Below are 14,212 nucleotides of genomic sequence, written 5' to 3'. Positions count from 1 at the left end.
TGGATATCTGCTCGTAACTTTACGTGACAGAACCAAAAGATTCTTTACACTTCTGATTGCAAGAAAGTGAATGGGAATAATCAATTATTTTGTTTCTTGGTGGCTTACGATGTGCATGCAATACCTCAAATACATTGTCTTGAGTACATATGAGGGACTTTTGGTTCTTCAACCTTGTAGCCAATAAGATACAATTGGATCTTATTTTCAGAAGTACTGCTTTAAATGGCATAGCCAGCTGAAGGTGCCATGTCATTTTTCTCTCCATTGTCTCCATTCTCAAATGGATTACTTGCACGGAAATTCAATCGCTGAGCCATCACATGATGTTGCCTGGAGTAAAGTGCCACTTGCATTGCCCAACCTGCTGACTTTCACTTCCCATGCATGGGCTATCTTAATTTTCAGGCATAACATCAAAATTTCATCATTTCATTCACTAATTATCTTGAAACCATGTATCAATATATCTCTGAGACACTGGAGGATGAGTTAAACTAGTCAGATGCTTTATTAGAGAATTTGCAGACTGAATCAATTCTCCATTTGATACCTGCTGCATATGGACAAGCAGGCAGGATTTACTGGTACCTTCTCCCTGAACATGATTGCAAGAAATGTTGATTGCAGGTCAGCAGCAGTTAAAAGGGGATACACTCATTATGATGGCTTTCAAGTTATTGCTTAACTGGTGAATTAGGTCTATGCAACCGGCAAAATCTAATGAGATCTAGCTCATAAAAATGAGAAACAGTACTGGGTATGGATCATATAGTTTATACTTTACCTTATCGTATCTAATGATGCAACTTTTGAATGGTAATGATAGTCTTTGTTGTTGCTAGTTGGATGGTAAGAATAGCAGTATGTGCTGTAATTTGCAGAATTCCATGAGATTGTTTAGAGTTAAACAAGAAAGTCTGCAGATGCTGGGGTCGAGAGCAATACACAAATATGCTCGAGGAACTCGGCAGGTCATGCATTATCCATAGGATGTAAAGGGAAACTGATGACGGGCTTAGTCCTGAAATGTTTATTATACTTCCTATGGTGCTATGTCTCCTGCTGAGTTTCTCCAGCATAGTTCTCTCTTCCATCAGATTGTTAAAATGAGGAGGACTTTATTTATCATATTCTCCAAAAGATGTCAATTCTGATGATTCAGCGTGATTTCAGGATTGCTCTGGTGCACGGGAGAACTGATGAGCCTCAATCCTGATGTAGAACTCACAGGTTTCTGCCAACCTATTTCATAAAAGTGCTTCTAGATTTATAATTTGCTAAGAGACTGTATTTTAATGCAGAATCAACAAAATTTTGCATCCATGACTAAAGTACGTATCAAGCTAACACAGGCCAATTGTTGCCTTCTCAAGAACTATGAGCCATTATTTGCCTTGAAAAGATCATTCTGGTTTAAAGATCCTTCTCATTTCTAGAGCACATTTGTACTCTCCAATTTATTGAACAGAAAGTCAAGCTACTTAGTGAGATCAAACCAATAAATCTAATACCCGTTTCGCACTTGCCTGATTGCAACACCGGCATCTGTATATGTCAGGGATTGTACTAGGGGTCGAGGTCTTCTATCCCCTGCTTTAAATGGTTACGGCCCAAAACATTGACCTATTGCTTTGCATGGATGTTGCTTGACTCAATGAGTTCATCCATCATTTTGTGTTTTTCTCCACGGATTACAAGATAGATATAATGTATATAAGAATGAATAACTTGGAGAGGCACGTTAGGCTTACTGACGTTCTTGTTGTATATTTTAGATAAAAAAGAAGGAATAGAGTTGCACCATTAAAATGCTGATTAACCAGGTGTCATTCTCTGCATCGATAATGTGATGACCCAATTTCCACATGGCTGCCCATGTTGATCTATTTGTTCCCCCCCCCCAAAAAAAATCACATTCAGGTTGTTTTCTCAATTTATACTGAGGACGTTTTTGCCTTTAGCCAGGGGAACCTTGCACAACTGAACATACAATACACATAAAATATGTACCCATATTTTAATATTTCCAGAATTTCTTAAATTGCTTCCAAATGAATTTTAGTGCAAGAGTAATTTCTGCCCTGCATGATCTCCTGTAGATTTCGCATTGTTGACGAGACTGGTGTTTACTGTCGATCCCCATGTGCCATTGCTTAGGGCAACCATTTTTGGGATCCACTCTTAAATTTAGACACACAGCATGATAACAGGCCATTTCAACCCACGGGTCCATGCTGCCCAATTTACACCCATTTCACCTATACTCCCAGTCTGTTTCAAATGGTATGAGCAAAGTGGAGGTCCTGAGGAAAACCTATGCAGACATGGGGAGAACGTACCAAATCCTTACAGAGAGTGCGCTGTAAAGGCATTGCATGAACCACTATACTAACCATGCCATCCACCTATTGACTATGATCATTAACTATTGCACTTTAGTTTCAGTATTTCCAATAATTATATGTTTTTTGTTCATGCACTGCCATCAGATTTCATGACATCTCGTTGGATTTCCTCTTTTGCAAAATCATCCATTCAGACAGAGCCATCTCACCAGTGAGATGTGTAGTGATCTGTCAGCACTACTGTTTCACCATTTCAAACCTTCTGCTAATTTTGGTCTTGGGTGAGTTATAACTCCCTCTGCCAACTGAGGACAATTCTCACCAGTGTCAGCTCTTTCCGCTAGGATCTGACCTGTGGAAGGGCTTCCAATGTCATTGTCTACTCTTGATAAAACTGCCCAGTTGAACCTCCTTAACATGGCACACTGCATCCACAAATTGACTTGTGAAACAATGTGATGGCCATTCCAATATTTTACTTGCAATCCTGCAGATTTTTCTGATGATGTTTCTGTGAACATTAAAAGGCATAAAATAAATACATGTTGTGCTGCTATTAAACATTGATACAGCAATGAGCTCTCTGAACCCTTCTCCATTAACAATGGCGTGAAGCAAGGCTGTGTTCTCGCACCAACCCTCTTTTCAATCTTCTTCAGCATGATGCTGAACCAAGCCATGAAAGACCCCAACAATGAAGACGCTGTTTACATCCGGTACTGCACGGATGGCAGTCTCTTCAATCTGAGGCGCCTGCAAGCTCACACCAAGACAAACCTCACAAAGATAAGCGTATACAGAACCGTTGTCATACCCACACTCCTGTTCAGCTCCGAATCATGGGTCCTCTACCGGCATCACCTACGGCTCCTAGAACGCTTCCACCAGCGTTGTCTCCGCTCCATCCTCAACATCCATTGGAGCGCTTTCATCCCTAACATCGAAGTACTCGAGATGGCAGAGGTCGACAGCATCGAGTCCACGCTGCTGAAGATCCAGCTGCGCTGGGTGGGTCACGTCTCCAGAATGGAGGACCATCGCCTTCCCAAGATCGTGTTATATGGCGAGCTCTCCACTGGCCACCGTGACAGAGGTGCACCAAAGAAAAGGTACAAGGACTGCCTAAAGAAATCTCTTGGTGCCTGCCACATTGACCACCGCCAGTGGGCTGATATCGCCTCAAACCGTGCATCTTGGCGCCTCACAGTTTGGCGGGCAGCAACCTCCTTTGAAGAAGACCGCAGAGCCCACCTCACTGACAAAAGGCAAAGGAGGAAAAACCCAACACCCAACCCCAACCAACCATTTTTCCCCTGCAGCCGCTGCAACCGTGTCTGCCTGTCCCACATCGGACTTGTCAGCCACAAACGAGCCTGCAGCTGACATGGACTTTTACCCCCTCCATAAATCTTCGTCTGCGAAGCCAAGCCAAAGAAAAAAGAAACATTGAAACACAGCAAGTAATCTGCACATATTCCTTTTTATAACTATCAAATAGAATCAGTGACCAAAGAATACTTTTATAGTAGTATTTGCAGAGGAATTAACGTTGATCAGGATATTGGTACAGTACTGTGCTCCTTCTCAAATGATGCCTTGAAATCATTTGCCTCCATCAAAATGACCAGATGGCGTTTGGTTTTAATGTGTTAGCCAAATAGAATGGTACTGCCTCTGTGCTGCAATATAAACCCAGTTTCCACACTCATGTCTATGTTTAAGCATGGAAATTAATCCAGTCATCCAACATGAAAGGAAGAACATTGCTAACTAAGCCAAGCTAACATATGGAGCTTTTAAAAAAATTTCATGACCATCATTTAATACAGCTGGGTCCAAAATCCATTTTGAAAGATTGTCAAAGGGTTAACTTCCTTTGTTGAAAGCCAAATGGCATTGATGCTAAACAATGAATGTCTCAACATGGTAGCTATTTCAAGGATTTTTACTGAAGAATAAAATTCACTCCGTCTTATCCCTTTTGCGCTTTAATGGAATTCCATTACTCATCGTTCAGATCTTGTGGTGATCTGTTTGTTTTTTTTTAGTCATGTGTGTTGGTTTTTTTACTTTGATGTATGCTCTAGGCATTATCAAAGTTGAGTTTCAGTTGTTTTGCTTGAATCCTGATGCAGAACTTCATTTTGCTCAAAAATAAATTCTCCGACAGAACTATATGGAAACCAAAACCAAAATGCTGCTGTCAGAGAAAGAAATAGTGCACCAGTCTTTATACACACAACTGGGTTTGATTCAGAGTTTTTTGCTTGGTTTTTCATGTACATAATTTGGAAAGTGATCCTTAAATTCTGTACAAGGCTATGGTATGTAGTTCGTGATTGGAGCACGAAAACATCAGTGACGACCTGACGTTGTGGGTTGGCTTAAACTGGCTGGAGAAGGATTGAATTAAAACCGGAGAGATTGACCTGTTTCTCTTAACCTGATGTGGATATCATGCGATGGAGAAAGACATCCAGGAGATGTCTTTGAAACAGCCTCCTTCACTCAAAACACAATGACAATCCTCATCTGAATAATGATCAAAAGCCTATACCACTGTTGGGGCTGAACTAGTGTTGCAGTTGATTAGTGATATAATAGTGAAATAGTGAACTATTTCAGAATGAGAATCAGAATTTATTGTTTTGAACATGTATTATGAAATTTGTGTTTTGTGGCAGAATTACAAATGCCATCAATTGCATTTAAAAAAAATGAATAAATTAGTGCAAAAAGTGAGGTAGTGTCTGTCGTTCATTGTCCATTCAGAAATCTAAATTAATTTCTTCAGAATTTACAACACGGACACAGATAATGGCATTTTTGTTTAAGTAGTCTGAGCAAAGTCATTGATGTGACTTTTTGTGTGTGTGTGTGTGTGTGTGTGTGTGTGTGTGTGTGTGCGTGTGTGTGTGTGTGTGTGCGTGTGTGTGTGTTACACACAGGTGTTCATGTTTTGCATGTCATAAGGTACCTGCTTAGTGAATTCATATTGAATTTGAGAAATATGAAGTGCATAATTAAATTTCATGGGCGTTCACATCACTTGCAAAGCCAACATCTTTAAATGCGCACTGAACTGAGTGTCTGCCTAACTATTACAGAGTTAACCAGTCATGGGTTTGGAGTCATATTTAGGCCAAACCAAATGAGGATGGCAAACTTTCTTACCTAAAGAACATTAGTGAACCCGGTTGGATTTTAACAACAATTTGATTGTTGCTTGGTCATCATTACTTATATTGGCTTTCTATAAGTTTTTTTGTAATGAATTTAATTTAGTTCCTCTACTGGTAGAGGAACACCTGTGGTGTTACGACTGCAGTTACAGAACTACTGTTCAAATATAGCATTACCATTGTCTTCTACATAATAGGATCTCAGACACATTACATTTCAAATGTTAAATACACAATAAGTTATCTTTAAATTCAAGTCCAACAATTAATTAATATCAATGAATTTCAATGACATTGCTATCCAGCGTGACATTTATACAGGCGTTTATTGGCATATTAAACCACGAAAAGTACATTTATTGTTATTGTAAATGTAGTTCATGCATCTTAAACTTAGCTGAGACATTTAAACATAATAAATACTCATTTAAAGTTAATAGTTATTTGAATGTTGAACTGAAAATGTTTATATCTGATGTAGACAACAATAATTTCACATCTCAAACTTTAATCAAAATCCAGCATCTTCATTTCAATTTAATGTCTACTTTTACTGAAATGTCAAGAAAGACTCAAGATATATCATGGCCAAGAATATAAAGGAGTAATCAGCGCAGCCAGTCAAGTTATTCCTTCAGTAATTCTGGCCTAAACTGAGGTAGGAGTTAAATTTTCATGCTTGCATGTGTGGCTTCTCCAATTTCTTCACACAACCCAAAAATAAGTGGGTGGGTGGGTTTGTTAGCCATTGTAAACTGTGCATGAGTCTAATCTGAGGGAGTTGTTGGGAAAATGAGAATAAAAATGAGTTATGGTAGGATGAATGTGTAAAAGGTGTGATCAGTGTGAGCTTGGTGGGCTGATGCATGTGTTTCGGGGCTCTGACAAGAATAAAATAGTGTCCATTGATACAGCAACTTCCATGTTGCAAAGCACTTTCGAATCACGCACAGTAAATTGCTACACAGAGAAATTCAATATTGATTCACTAACCGATTTTAGTTGTATTCATTTGGTAGTGAGAGTTGGGAAGGACTTCAGTGAGATCTCTAAGGCATACCCAGTACCTTCAAAATAGTTTCATCATCTATTTTACACCCATCATAAAAATCAATTTGAACTCTCATCTAAAATTCTATGCCTCACCAGTACTCACTCTTCAAATACAACTTCAAACTACTTCCTCATAAATGAGATTTGCTGACATTGAATTGTGGTGAAAATCCAGGAGAGCAGTTGCAACAATAATTATTGTTATATTCTATAACTTTCCAATTTGGATTTGTTTTCCTACTTTTATATTCATTCCTCTACCTCATGACTTGTTGCTAGGATAATCCCTCCAATTCGCCTTCAAAAGTGAATTCCGAGAATTGTCAGTGGGCTCTTGGCTGATCTGACAAACCTGATCTTGTTTTTGTGCATGTACCTTTCCAGTGGCAATCGAAAGCTGCAATGGAGATAGGTTTTTCAAGACCAATATTGACAAATGAACTCTGAAAGACTTCATGGATTTACACCCTTTTTACTCTTACATGGTTAAAATATTCATGATTCAGAAGACCACCTGAGACATCTGCCTTGGAGTTTTAGAGGCTATTCCATATCAGAGTTGAAAATGCACAGCTCTGACAGCCATTCATTTGTTTCCATAGAATTCTGGAGAGAGGAGCCCATTGCAAACTATGATTTCAGTCAATTGTAGAAATTACTGAAAGGAGTTATGCTGCATCTTTGTTCTGATTACTGATTTCACTGCTTTTAATTGAATAAAGTTCCCTGTAAATCTAATTAGGTGACTTGGATTGCAAAGACGAGAATATGACCTCCAAATTTAGCTACAGCCAACTGTCAAAATGTCAAATTAGTAATTTATCGTTGGCAATTCTACAAAAAAAGTACTTGTTCTCCATGTTTAAAAAAAACATTCACAATATTTGGTGTCTTATATGGGATATGTTGAAATAAATTAAAGACCCACCTAGATTTTTCTGTCAAAAGGACTGGGAAGTCAATGCTATTAATGCTGCTCATGTTATTGTAATGTCAGCTAAGGGGAACTTGAACTGAAATATCTAAATGTAAGAAAATTGCATCTGATGTGCCCTGCACATTTAATATTATCATAGCTGATCCTTTACATCACCCCACCTTTGTATCTTGCACTATGCTCATGTATCTTCTTGACATTAAGACCCAGAACAGACCTCCTTCCAAACCTAGGATGAATTTAGACCAATAACCTTAAAGCAGACAGGAGAAATGTCTTCATCCAGACAGTTGTGAACCAGTAGAATTCATTGCCGCAGACATCTGTGGAGGCCAAGTCACTGGGAATATTTAAAGCACCAGTCGATAGATTCTTGATTAATAAAGGTGTCAAGGGTTGTGGGGTGTTGTTAGATAGAACCAGACACACACAAAGTAAAGACTGTAGAACAGGCTTTAATCGGCAAACACTTCCACAGAGTCAGGCTGGCTGTTGCTGCAGTAACTCTGAGTGACACTTCGGAGGCCGGCGCAGGCTTATATCCCGGAAGGTGATGGACACCCGACCAGATGGGGCTTGATCCATTCAGGTTGATTGATTGATAGCTGGCCAGGTGTTGTCCTGTCCCTCTTACACTCCTGCAGGTACAGAGGTTTCCCCCTGCAGTAGGCCGGTGGTGTACCACCACAAGGGTTATTGGGAGAATGGGGTTGAGAGGAAAAATGTGGTCTTATGGGAGTCCATACTGAAGTACATCATGAGAAAGAAAGGCAAACTGAAGAATATTTATAAAAAAGATGAAAGGAAAAGGAATTTTGAAAAGCAAAAGCCAAAAATACTTATGAAAAATGAACAATGATTTTAAAAAGTTATTTTGCCAAATAAACAAATGGAGGTTCGATCCCACACCCGTATTGTAAAATATACCTTAAATCAGGATTTAGCATGGACTTCATCCAGTATGGGAACTTTCTATAAATGTAATTTAATGCTAATCTGGAGTTGTGACCTTATATGCATACTTCATTCTAACATGTTCTTCTTCTTCTCTTTTCCTTTGCTCTCTTTCGCTGAATTTATTTTAAAACTTTTTTGTTTGCACATGTTTAGAGGCTGACAATCACTGTGCTAATTTAACCTGTAGTCTCACTTATCTAGTTACAATGGGGTGGGTCATGGTAACAAGATGGGTTTAAACTTTATCTTCAGTAACAACCTGGGAAAATGATTCCTCTGCTTTCTCTCTAAATTTCATGGACAAACTGGCACTGTCGCTCCACTCCCAAATTCTGAGTAACCCATAAGCACAAAGAGTTAATGCAAGGTTGACACGGTGCAGTATCGTTAACAATTCAAAATATCCATGTGAGAAGTCTTCTGTTTCAATATTTAAAAAAAAAATTATAATAATAATACAAAAAGAAGAAACCATATTTATCTAAATATAAAGAGATAATATGAAAAAGGAAATATAAGAAAATCATTGAACTGTGAACCAAAGAAATTTTCTTAAATTTCCACACATTACATACACGTGCACTTAGAATTAAAAGGGGGTTAAATTGGGTTAGTTAAGTATAGAGATAAGTTAAAGTTTTGTGAGAGATAATAGAATATAGGAAGTAAAGCTAGTATGATCATGATCTTCCTTTCTTTGGCTTGGCTTCGCGGACGAAGATTTATGGAGGGGTATCATGATACTTCCCTGCCTAATGACTTGTGTGCAGTGTTTAATTCAATGGACCCTTCGTCAGATCACTACAACCCAAAGGATGTATGTTTCCCAAGCTCCGTCTGATGATGCTGAGATTACAGTTCGTTTGCTGACTCGCTGGGAAAAAAGAACAAGCTTCCAGTTGAGAATTTACTAAGCGTAGCTAAAGAAAAAGTGTGGATTGTGAGAGATAATAGAATATCGGAAGTAAAGCTAGTATGAATGAAATAAGGAATTCTGGACTGGACTAGAGGAAGTTAAGTAAGTGCTGAGTAGGGACGAATTCCGATAAGAGTGTGAGGAAGGGTTACGCAAGTATAATAGAATAAGGGTCTTATCGTGATAGAAAGAATTAGCAAGTTCTGCATATAGAATAGTAAGTCCTGGGGGCTGAGATGTGTGAATAAGGACAAAGGCAGATTCATGAATAAGGACAATGACATGATGGGACCCAGACAGGATACCCCATGGTCTTTCAAGTTTACAGAAACTGCACTTAGGCAGACAGAATTAACAAATGCCAAACCAATCCAGGAGGCAGAAGAATGTTAGGGGGGGGAAGATACCTTTTTTTTTCTTTGGCTTGGCTTCGCGGATGAAGATTTATGGAGGGGTAATATCCACGTCAGCTGCAGGCTCGTTTGTGGCTGACAAGTCCGATGCGGGACAGGCAGACACGGTTGCAGCGATTGCAAGGGAAAATTGGTTGGTTGGGGTTGGGTTTTGGGCTTTTCCTCCTTTGTCTTTTGTCAGTGAGGTGGGTTTCACTACCATTTAAAAAAACCCACAAACTCGCAAGACAAGATCTAAAGTATCTTATAGATTATAAAATAAATTAATAAAATTGCCCCATAAACTTGAAAAATTTAAATTCATTACATTAGAGGAACCTCTGATTTTTTTTCCAAAGTTAGACATGCCATATAACCATTGAGTATGCGTAAGAGGGACAGTATCTTTCCATCTCATCATTATTGATAATCTAGCAATGAGGGAAGTGAATAAGACTACATGGGATTGAGACACAGTTAATTTCAATTCAATGTCCTCAATTGATCCATAAAAGCAATTAAAGGATTAGGTTTAAGATTTACATTAAGAGCTAAAGATAAGGTATGAAAGGCATCTTTCCAACATTTGGTAATGTACCAAAACATAGGTAATGATGTACCTTCTTCCATCTTACATCTATCACAATTCAAAGAAATATTAGGATAAAATTTAACCGATTGAACTTTAGAAAAATAGGCTCAATGTATTACCTTAAATTGTAGAAGTGAATGATGGGCACATAAAGAGGAGGAATTTACCAATTTTAAGATAGAATCCCATGTAGTATCTGTGACTCATCCCTAGACTTTGATAGTAAATCATATATACCAGATATCAGTTTTTTTTGAGCTTAGTTTAAAATTATAAATCATCCCTATCATATTTATATCAAGGTCCAGAGGAAGTGTCATCAACAGTGAATTCAAAAACTCCTATTTTTTTCAGTATCTAAAGAAATGATACACAGGTAATTTAAATTTAAAAGATAATTGTTTAAGTGAAGCTAAATTATTATCTATAACTAAATCTTAAAAAGATTGGATACCCAACTTAAACCATTCATGAAAAGCAGAATGTTGCACAGATGGTGGATAAAAGGAATTAAATAATATAAGGCTAGTCAGTCAAAAATCTATGAAATCCCAAAGATTTTCTAAATGAAACCAAATTCTTAAAGTATGTTTATGAGAGGTTCTAATACTGCAAAATTAAAAAAAAATAAGATGACTTACCCATTTTCACATAATAATGAACAAAAGCAGTGACATTGTTCTGTATTTTATACAAGTAAGCAAGCTGTGGGAATTTAATGGTGAAAAATACATGTTAATATATTTTAATTATGTATTCAATTAGCATAATTAAATAATACAATTAATTAAAAAAAAGACAGGTATGTCTAAATTTGATACAGCAACTTCTTACAATGTTCATGGATATTTAAAAGTAAAACACTGTGAATAAATTAGGAAAGCTCTGGGTACAAATTGCTCAAAGGGAGGGATAACTAAACAGCACTAACAGAAATGAGACTGGGGGTTGAACATTCCTGACTGCAAATTATTCAAGAGGGATTAAGTAAAGAAACAGGGAGAAGAGACTGTTGCATTAATTACACATCAAATCATGGAACATAGAGAGGAGATGCAAATTTGAATCGACATGGTTTGAGGTAAAGAATAGGAAATGAGCTGTTATGCTGTTTGATTATGGAGAAAACAATCAAAGGCATTAACAATATAGTTCCATAAAAATTATTGGCTAAGATTAAATTACTGTTTGGAAATAGTGGAGAATTTCCATACATTGCTTTCATCTTTCTGGATCAACATGGTTTGAGGAGAACAATGTATTTGAGAGATGTAATTATGTAGAATGAAATAGAGTAAATAAGTAATATAAAAACAGGGGAATATGAATGAAACAAGTTCCAAAATGTTATTAATGCTAAAGTAAAATGATGTAGCTGCTATAAATTTGAGATTTTAAAAAGTCCAGGTTTGGTATACTCAGAAAGAAACAAAGTTAACATTTCAGGTCTATGAGTTTGCACTAAAACTTTCTTCAACGTCCATCAGACTTGATATATTAACGGCTTCTCTTTCCGTAGGTGTTGTTTGACATGTTCAGTACTCCTAAAATGTAATTACATTTCAAAAGGAGAAAGAACAATTGAAAGGTGCAAGGATGACACAAAAAGCACAGTCAGTTTTCAATTGGACATGAAAGCTATTAGCCAGGATAAATAGTAAGAAAAAAGAAATGACAGCAAAGACAATTATAGAAAATACCCAATAGGGCATGCTTAAACAGCAAGACATGTTCAATTATGAATAAATGTGCATTCTTTCTCTCATTTATGCATTTATTTCCCATATCATATGTACTTACATCCAAAAGTGCAAGATACTTTGAAATATTTCTGAAATTGAAACTCTCTTGAACTAAAAATAAAACTGAATTGATAAAATTTGTTTTGCGTAACCTCAGTTCTACCTCTTTTGGTTTTTGTAACTTTTTCCTTGAAATTGTTCAAAACCATAATGCCATTCTGTGCTTTTAGTATCAAGCAGTGATTTTTAAACTTTTTTTTCCTTTCACCTTAAGTAATCCCTTTTCCCATAGATGCTCTGTGATTAGTAAGGGATTACTGAAAGTGGTATGCAAGTGGGGGATAAAAAAAGGTTGAGAACCACTACCCGGGACACAATTGTCACTGAAATAATTTGCTTGAAAAAATTGTCATTGTCCCATTTCCTTTGGAATCCTGAAACTGTGCATATAACGGTCAATTGGGTACTAATCACAGAGCACCTATGAAGTAGAAATTACTTCAGGTGGTATGTGAATGGAAAGATAAAGTTTGAAAACCACTGGTCTAGAGCATGATGTGAAAATGCTTGCAAAGTAAAATCATATTTAAAATAAGCCATAAAATTACAATTTTATTGGAGTTCTCGAAGGAATTAAAGAAAGAGTTTACCACACATATTAATTTTCATAATCAAAATAGGGTGCCACAAGGAAAATAAGTCACGGCACATGACAGAAGATATTTAACCTTGACAGGTTTTGATGAAAAAATCAGAAATCAAAAGGTTACAGCGATGATTTCTTAAACTGGAATGATGTAAGTAGTTGTGGCATTTGAACAGTTTTTATAACTGACCTGTACTTGTGCATAAGGCACATAATGTCAAAATGCTTGGGTAGAAAAATCAATTAAATTCCACCAAAAATGTTTCTATCTCTGTACTTCTTTAGCTCTCTCTTTCTCTTACCTCATATAAGCTAACTGACAACCTGGTTGTTAATACAGCTTGAGAATATGGGTGCAGTTTAGAAGGCATTATGGACTTCAGAGCATCCCTCCCACAAGCCCCATTTTGTCTCATTACCTTTCTTAACCTTCTTTGCAGGGCTCTGCATTTAAAGATTGGTAGAGGTTGGGTATGAAATACTTTTTAAAGACCTTTTTATTGATAATAGTTTTGCATCTTTTTCACAATTGGTCAGAAAATTCAATTTACTAAATGCTCATTTCTTCAGATATTTACAAATCAGGCATCTTATTCAATCTCAGAACTCTTGAGGTGAATATTCTTGATACATTTTTTAGATTACAACCTTCCATTTATGACAAGTTGACTGGTTTAAGACACACCCCTTTAGCTCAAATTACGAATGCTTGGGACCAGGATTTGAACCTCTTGCTGTCCAATGTGATTTTGGACTCTATGTTCAAACTGATTAACACTATCTTTCTATGTGCTTACCACTGTTAAAGTGGTACCTCGGGCCCACATGCCTAAACGCAAATTGTCTTGTTTTTACACAGATATAAATCCTCGTTGCAATAAATGTAAAGTAGGTGATGCTTCCTTAATCCATATGTTTTGGACACGGCCCAGTGGAGAAAAATATTGGAGAGAAGGTCTTCAAACATTATCAGGAATTATCAATTTAAAATTAGAACCAAATCCCTAAGTTGCTCTGTTTGGAACTCTCAGAGAATATGACGTTTTAATAACTGCAATTAAATGTTGCATTTTATTTTTACTTTATTGCTGGCCAGACATGTTATTTTGATTAATTGGAAAGATAATACCCCACCTATTCATGCACAATGGCTAAGGGTTGTAATGTCCTGTTTAAATTTGGAAAAAAATAGATACGCAATCAATGACTCAAGCTTTAGTTTCCAAGCATTATGGGGCCCGTTCATGGACTATTATCATAATCTTTATGTTCCGTATTTTTACAGAACTTTGACACTGTGTTGTCCCACTTTAGAATGAGCGATAGTTCTCTATTTCATCAATATTAACTTTCAACCTTGTTCATGGCCAAGGTTTTGGAGAATAAAAATGTTTTTTTTTGACCATCGACTGTTTAACTGTGAAGAGGTATATTTTCTCATGATAAT

The sequence above is a fragment of the Narcine bancroftii genome, chromosome 8 (genome assembly GCF_036971445.1).
Source record: "Narcine bancroftii isolate sNarBan1 chromosome 8, sNarBan1.hap1, whole genome shotgun sequence".
NCBI lineage: Eukaryota > Metazoa > Chordata > Chondrichthyes > Torpediniformes > Narcinidae > Narcine > Narcine bancroftii.
This window is presented reverse-complemented; position numbering follows the sequence as displayed.